The sequence below is a fragment of the Hydra viridissima genome, unplaced genomic scaffold (genome assembly GCF_058129835.1).
Source record: "Hydra viridissima isolate aposymbiotic clone 2 unplaced genomic scaffold, HvirCarnegie_v1 scaffold_3, whole genome shotgun sequence".
Taxonomy (NCBI): Eukaryota; Metazoa; Cnidaria; class Hydrozoa; order Anthoathecata; family Hydridae; genus Hydra; species Hydra viridissima.
In genome coordinates, this window is record NW_028324302.1 from 10,346,442 (window position 1) to 10,354,881 (window position 8,440).

Below are 8,440 nucleotides of genomic sequence, written 5' to 3' on the forward strand. Positions count from 1 at the left end.
CGGGGTTTTGTCGCCAAATCCGGTACTTGCCAGCCTCTCTGTTGATTGTCTTTGTCATTTTCGTGCTCAGCCTGACAGGATACAACAAAATAGGGCCAAGGGATCCAAGTGGAGTTGGTGAAAGCCTCGAATTTGGCCACATTTGGCCCAAATTTCGACGTTTTGTATGGAAATTGAGCCAAAATCGGGGTTTTGTCGCCAAATCCGGTACTTGCCAGCCTCTCTGTTGATTGTCTTTGTCATTTTCGTGCTCAGCCTGATAGGTTACAACAGAATATGTCCAAAGGCTCCAAGAAATCTCGGTGAAAGGCTCCAATTTGACGAAATAATCACAGAATTGACATTACAAGCAAATTCTAAGCATTTCTGTGCATTTGTCGAAAAAATCGGTACTTACCACTGAATTGCTTGATGCCCTTGGACATTTTTTTGCTCAGCCTGACAGGATACAACAGAATATGGCCAAGGGATCCAATGGGAGTCGGTGAAAGCCTCGAATTTGGCCACATTTGGCCCAAATTTCGACGTTTTGTATGGAAATTGAGCCAAAAACGGGGTTTTGTCGCCAAATCCGGTACTTGCCAGCCTCTCTGTTGATTGTCTTTGTCATTTTCGTGCTCAGCCTGACAGGATACAACAAAATAGGGCCAAGGGATCCAAGTGGAGTCGGTGAAAGCCTCGAATTTGGCCATATTTGGCCCAAATTTCGACGTTTTGTATGGAAATTGAGCCAAAAACGGGGTTTTGTCGCCAAATCCGGTACTTGCCAGCCTCTCTGTTGATTGTCTTTGTCATTTTCGTGCTCAGCCTGATAGGTTACAACAGAATATGTCCAAAGGCTCCAAGAAATCTCGGTGAAAGGCTCCAATTTGACGAAATAATCACAGAATTGACATTACAAGCAAATTCTAAGCATTTCTGTGCATTTGTCGCAAAAATCGGTACTTACCACTGAATTGCTTGATGCCCTTGGGCATTTTTTTGCTCAGCCTGACAGGATACAACAGAATATGGCCAAGGGATCCAATGGGAGTCGGTGAAAGCCTCGAATTTGGTCACATTTTTTCCCAAATTTCGACGTTTTGTATGGAAATTGAGCCAAAAACGGGGTTTTGTCGCCAAATCCGGTACTTGCCAGCCTCTCTGTTGATTGTCTTTGTCATTTTCGTGCTCAGCCTGATAGGTTACAACAGAATATGTCCAAAGGCTCCAAGAAATCTCGGTGAAAGGCTCCAATTTGACGAAATAATCACAGAATTGACATTACAAGCAAATTCTAAGCATTTCTGTGCATTTGTCGCAAAAATCGGTACTTACCACTGAATTGCTTGATGCCCTTGGGCATTTTTTTGCTCAGCCTGACAGGATACAACAGAATATGGCCAAGGGATCCAATGGGAGTCGGTGAAAGCCTCGAATTTGGCCACATTTGGCCCAAATTTCGACGTTTTGTATGGAAATTGAGCCAAAAACGGGGTTTTGTCGCCAAATCCGGTACTTGCCAGCCTCTCTGTTGATTGTCTTTGTCATTTTCGTGCTCAGCCTGACAGGATACAACAAAATAGGGCCAAGGGATCCAAGAGGAGTCGGTGAAAGCCTCGAATTTGGCCACATTTTTTCCCAAATTTCGACGTTTTGTATGGAAATTGAGCCAAAAACGGGGTTTTGTCGCCAAATCCGGTACTTGCCAGCCTCTCTGTTGATTGTCTTTGTCATTTTCGTGCTCAGCCTGATAGGTTACAACAGAATATGTCCAAAGGCTCCAAGAAATCTCGGTGAAAGGCTCCAATTTGACGAAATAATCACAGAATTGACATTACAAGCAAATTCTAAGCATTTCTGTGCATTTGTCGCAAAAATCGGTACTTACCACTGAATTGCTTGATGCCCATGGGCATTTTTTTGCTCAGCCTGACAGGATACAACAGAATATGGCCAAGGGATCCAATGGGAGTCGGTGAAAGCCTCGAATTTGGCCACATTTGGCCCAAATTTCGACGTTTTGTATGGAAATTGAGCCAAAAACGGGGTTTTGTCGCCAAATCCGGTACTTGCCAGCCTCTCTGTTGATTGTCTTTGTCATTTTCGTGCTCAGCCTGACAGGATACAACAAAATAGGGCCAAGGGATCCAAGTGGAGTCGGTGAAAGCCTCGAATTTGGCCATATTTGGCCCAAATTTCGACGTTTTGTATGGAAATTGAGCCAAAAACGGGGTTTTGTCGCCAAATCCGGTACTTTCCAGCCTCTCTGTTGATTGTCTTTGTCATTTTCGTGCTCAGCCTGACAGGATACAACAAAATAGGGCCAATGGATCCAAGAGGAGTCGGTGAAAGCCTCGAATTTGGCCACATTTTGCCCAAATTTCGACGTTTTGTATGGAAATTGAGCCAAAAACGGGGTTTTGTCGCCAAATCCGGTACTTGCCAGCGTCTCTGTTAATTGTCTTTGTCATTTTCGTGCTCAGCCTGATAGGTTACAACAGAATATGTCCAAAGGCTCCAAGAAATCTCGGTGAAAGGCTCCAATTTGACGAAATAATCACAGAATTGACATTACAAGCAAATTCTAAGCATTTCTGTGCATTTGTCGCAAAAATCGGTACTTACCACTGAATTGCTTGATGCCCTTGGGCATTTTTTTGCTCAGCCTGACAGGATACAACAGAATATGGCCAAGGGATTCAATGGGAGTCGGTGAAAGCCTCGAATTTGGCCACATTTGGCCCAAATTTCGACGTTTTGTATGGAAATTGAGTCAAAAACGGGGTTTTGTCGCCAAATCCGGTACTTGCCAGCCTCTCTGTTGATTGTCTTTGTCATTTTCGTGCTCAGCCTGACAGGATACAACAAAATAGGGCCAAGGGATCCAAGTGGAGTCGGTGAAAGTCTCGAATTTGGCCATATTTGGACCAAATTTCGACGTTTTGTATGGAAATTGAGCCAAAAACGGGGTTTTGTCGCCAAATCCGGTACTTGCCAGCCTCTCTGTTGATTGTCTTTGTCATTTTCGTGCTCAGCCTGATAGGTTACAACAGAATATGTCCAAAGGCTCCAAGAAATCTCGGTGAAAGGCTCCAATTTGACGAAATAATCACAGAATTGACATTACAAGCAAATTCTAAGCATTTCTGTGCATTTGTCGCAAAAATCGGTACTTACCACTGAATTGCTTGATGCCCTTGGGCATTTTTTTGCTCAGCCTGACAGGATACAACAAAATAGGGCCAAGGGATCCAATGGGAGTCGGTGAAAGCTTCGAATTTGGCCACATTTGGCCCAAATTTCGACGTTTTGTATGGAAATTGAGCCAAAAACGGGGTTTTGTCGCCAAATCCGGTACTTGCCAGCCTCTCTGTTGATTGTCTTTGTCATTTTCGTGCTCAGCCTGACAGGATACAACAAAATAGGGCCAAGGGATCCAAGTGGAGTCGGTGAAAGCCTCGAATTTGGCCATATTTGGCCCAAATTTCGACGTTTTGTATGGAAATTGAGCCAAAAACGGGGTTTTGTCGCCAAATCCGGTACTTTCCAGCCTCTCTGTTGATTGTCTTTGTCATTTTCGTGCTCAGCCTGACAGGATACAACAAAATAGGGCCAATGGATCCAAGAGGAGTCGGTGAAAGCCTCGAATTTGGCCACATTTTGCCCAAATTTCGACGTTTTGTATGGAAATTGAGCAAAAAACGGGGTTTTGTCGCCAAATCCGGTACTTGCCAGCGTCTCTGTTAAATGTCTTTGTCATTTTCGTGCTCAGCCTGATAGGTTACAACAGAATATGTCCAAAGGCTCCAAGAAATCTCGGTGAAAGGCTCCAATTTGACGAAATAATCACAGAATTGACATTACAAGCTAATTCTAAGCATTTCTGTGCATTTGTCGCAAAAATCGGTACCTACCACTGAATTGCTTGATGCCCTTGGGCATTTTTTTGCTCAGCCTGACAGGATACAACAGAATATGGCCAAGGGATCCAATGGGAGTCGGTGAAAGCCTCGAATATGGCCACATTTGGCCCAAATTTCGACGTTTTGTATGGAAATTGAGCCAAAAACGGGGTTTTGTCGCCAAATCCGGTACTTGCCAGCCTCTCTGTTGATTGTCTTTGTCATTTTCGTGCTCAGCCTGACAGGATACAACAAAATAGGGCCAAGGGATCCAAGAGGAGTCGGTGAAAGCCTCGAATTTGGCCACATTTGGCCCAAATTTCGACGTTTTGTATGGAAATTGAGCCAAAAACGGGGTTTTGTCGCCAAATCCGGTACTTGCCAGCCTCTCTGTTGATTGTCTTTGTCATTTTCGTGCTCAGCCTGACAGGATACAACAAAATAGGGCCAAGGGATCCAAGAGGAGTCGGTGAAAGCCTCGAATTTGGCCTCATTTTGCCCAAATTTCGACGTTTTGTATGGAAATTGAGCCAAAAACGGGGTTTTGTCGCCAAATCCGGTACTTGCCAGCCTCTCTGTTGATTTTCTTTGTCATTTTCGTGCTCAGCCTGATAGGTTACAACAGAATATGTCCAAAGGCTCCAAGAAATCTCGGTGAAAGGCTCCAACTTGACGAAATAATCACAGAATTGACATTACAAGCAAATTCTAAGCATTTCTGTGCATTTGTCGCAAAAATCGGTACTTACCACTGAATTGCTTGATGCCCTTGAGCATTTTTTTGCTCAGCTTGACAGGATACAACAGAATATGGCCAAGGGATCCAATGGGAGTCGGTGAAAGCCTCGAATTTGGCCACATTTGGCGCAAATTTCGACGTTTTGTATGGAAATTGAGCCAAAAACGGGGTTTTGTCGCCAAATCCGGTACTTGCCAGCCTCTCTGTTGATTGTCTTTGTCATTTTCGTGCTCAGCTTGACAGGATACAACAAAATAGGGCCAAGGGATATAAGAGGAGTCGGTGAAAGCCTCGAACTTGGCCACATTTAGCCCAAATTTCGACGTTTTGTATGGAAATTGAGCCAAAATCGGGGTTTTGTCGCCAAATCCGGTACTTGTCAGCCTCTCTGTTGATTGTCTTTGTCATTTTCGTGCTCAGCCTGATAGGTTACAACAGAATATGTCCAAAGGCTCCAAGAAATCTCGGTGAAAGGCTCCAATTTGACGAAATAATCACAGAATTGACATTACAAGCAAATTCTAAGCATTTCTGTGCATTTGTCGCAAAAATCGGTACTTACCACTGAATTGCTTGATGCCCTTGGGCATTTTTTTGCTCAGCCTGACAGGATACAACAGAATATGGCCAAGGGATCCAATGGGAGTCGGTGAAAGCCTCGAATTTGGCCACATTTGGCCCAAATTTCGACGTTTTGTATGGAAATTGAGCCAAAAACGGGGTTTTGTCGCCAAATCCGGTACTTGCCAGCCTCTCTGTTGATTGTCTTTGTCATTTTCGTGCTCAGCCTGATAGGTTACAACAGAATATGTCCAAAGGCTCCAAGAAATCTCGGTGAAAGGCTCCAATTTGACGAAATAATCACAGAATTGACATTACAAGCAAATTCTAAGCATTTTTGTGCATTTGTCGCAAAAATCGGTACTTACCACTGAATTGCTTGATGCCCTTGGACATTTTTTTGCTCAGCCTGACAGGATACAACAGAATATGGCCAAGGGATCCAATGGGACGCGGTGAAAGCCTCGAATTTGGCCACATTTGGCCCAAATTTCGACGTTTTGTATGGAAATTGAGCCAAAAACGGGGTTTTGTCGCCAAATCCGGTACTTGCCAGCCTCTCTGTTGATTGTCTTTGTCATTTTCGTGCTCAGCCTGACAGGATACAACAAAATAGGGCCAAGGGATCCAAGAGGAGTCGGTGAAAGCCTCGAATTTGGCCACATTTGGCCCAAATTTCGACGTTTTGTATGGAAATTGAGCCAAAAACTGGGTTTTGTCGCCAAATCCGGTACTTGCCAGCCTCTCTGTTGATTGTCTTTGTCATTTTCGTGCTCAGCCTGACAGGATACAACAAAATAGGGCCAAGGGATCCAAGAGGAGTCGGTGAAAGCCTCGAATTTGGCCTCATTTTGCCCAAATTTCGACGTTTTGTATGGAAATTGAGCCAAAAACGGGGTTTTGTCGCCAAATCCGGTACTTGCCAGCCTCTCTGTTGATTTTCTTTGTCATTTTCGTGCTCAGCCTGATAGGTTACAACAGAATATGTCCAAAGGCTCCAAGAAATCTCGGTGAAAGGCTCCAATTTGACGAAATAATCACAGAATTGACATTACAAGCAAATTCTAAGCATTTCTGTGCATTTGTCGCAAAAATCGGTACTTACCACTAAATTGCTTGATGCCCTTGAGCATTTTTTTGCTCAGCTTGACAGGATACAACAGAATATGGCCAAGGGATCCAATGGGAGTCGGTGAAAGCCTCGAATTTGGCCACATTTGGCGCAAATTTCGACGTTTTGTATGGAAATTGAGCCAAAAACGGGGTTTTGTCGCCAAATCCGGTACTTGCCAGCCTCTCTGTTGATTGTCTTTGTCATTTTCGTGCTCAGCCTGACAGGATACAACAAAATAGGGCCAAGGGATATAAGAGGAGTCGGTGAAAGCCTCGAACTTGGCCACATTTAGCCCAAATTTCGACGTTTTGTATGGAAATTGAGCCAAAATCGGGGTTTTGTCGCCAAATCCGGTACTTGCCAGCCTCTCTGTTGATTGTCTTTGTCATTTTCGTGCTCAGCCTGATAGGTTACAACAGAATATGTCCAAAGGCTCCAAGAAATCTCGGTGAAAGGCTCCAATTTGACGAAATAATCACAGAATTGACATTACAAGCAAATTCTAAGCATTTCTGTGCATTTGTCGCAAAAATCGGTACTTACCACTGAATTGCTTGATGCCCTTGGGCATTTTTTTGCTCAGCCTGACAGGATACAACAGAATATGGCCAAGGGATCCAATGGGAGTCGGTGAAAGCCTCGAATTTGGCCACATTTGGCCCAAATTTCGACGTTTTGTATGGAAATTGAGCCAAAAACGGGGTTTTGTCGCCAAATCCGGTACTTGCCAGCCTCTCTGTTGATTGTCTTTGTCATTTTCGTGCTCAGCCTGATAGGTTACAACAGAATATGTCCAAAGGCTCCAAGAAATATTGGTGAAAGGCTCCAATTTGACGAAATAATCACAGAATTGACATTACAAGCAAATTCTAAGCATTTCTGTGCATTTGTCGCAAAAATCGGTACTTACCACTGAATTGCTTGATGCCCTTGGGCATTTTTTTGCTCAGCCTGACAGGATACAACAGAATATGGCCAAGGGATCCAATGGGAGTCGGTGAAAGCCTCGAATTTGGCCACATTTGGCCCAAATTTCGACGTTTTGTATGGAAATTGAGCCAAAAACGGGGTTTTGTCGCCAAATCCGGTACTTGCCAGCCTCTCTGTTGATTGTCTTTGTCATTTTCGTGCTCAGCCTGATAGGTTACAACAGAATATGTCCAAAGGCTCCAAGAAATCTCGGTGAAAGGCTCCAATTTGACGAAATAATCACAGAATTGACATTACAAGCTAATTCTAAGCATTTCTGTGCATTTGTCGCAAAAATCGGTACCTGCCACTGAATTGCTTGATGCCCTTGGGCATTTTTTTGCTCAGCCTGACAGGATACAACAGAATATGGCCAAGGGATCCAATGGGAGTCGGTGAAAGCCTCGAATTTGGCCACATTTGGCCCAAATTTCGACGTTTTGTATGGAAATTGAGCCAAAAACGGGGTTTTGTCGCCAAATCCGGTACTTGCCAGCCTCTCTGTTGATTGTCTTTGTCATTTTCGTGCTCAGCCTGACAGGATACAACAAAATAGGGCCAAGGGATCCAAGAGGAGTCGGTGAAAGCCTCGAATTTGGCCACATTTGGCCCAAATTTCGACGTTTTGTATGGAAATTGAGCCAAAAACGGGGTTTTGTCGCCAAATCCGGTACTTGCCAGCCTCTCTGTTGATTGTCTTTGTCATTTTCGTGCTCAGCCTGACAGGATACAACAAAATAGGGCCAAGGGATCCAAGAGGAGTCGGTGAAAGCCTCGAATTTGGCCACATTTTTTCCCAAATTTCGACGTTTTGTATGGAAATTGAGCCAAAAACGGGGTTTTGTCGCCAAATCCGGTACTTGCCAGCCTCTCTGTTGATTGTCTTTGTCATTTTCGTGCTCAGCCTGATAGGTTACAACAGAATATGTCCAAAGGCTCCAAGAAATCTCGGTGAAAGGCTCCAATTTGACGAAATAATCACAGAATTGACATTACAAGCAAATTCTAAGCATTTCTGTGCATTTGTCGCAAAAATCGGTACTTACCACTGAATTGCTTGATGCCCTTGGGCATTTTTTTACTCAGCCTGACAGGATACAACAGAATATGGCCAAGGGATCCAATGGGAGTCGGTGAAAGCCTCGAATTTGGCCACATTTGGCCCAAATTTCG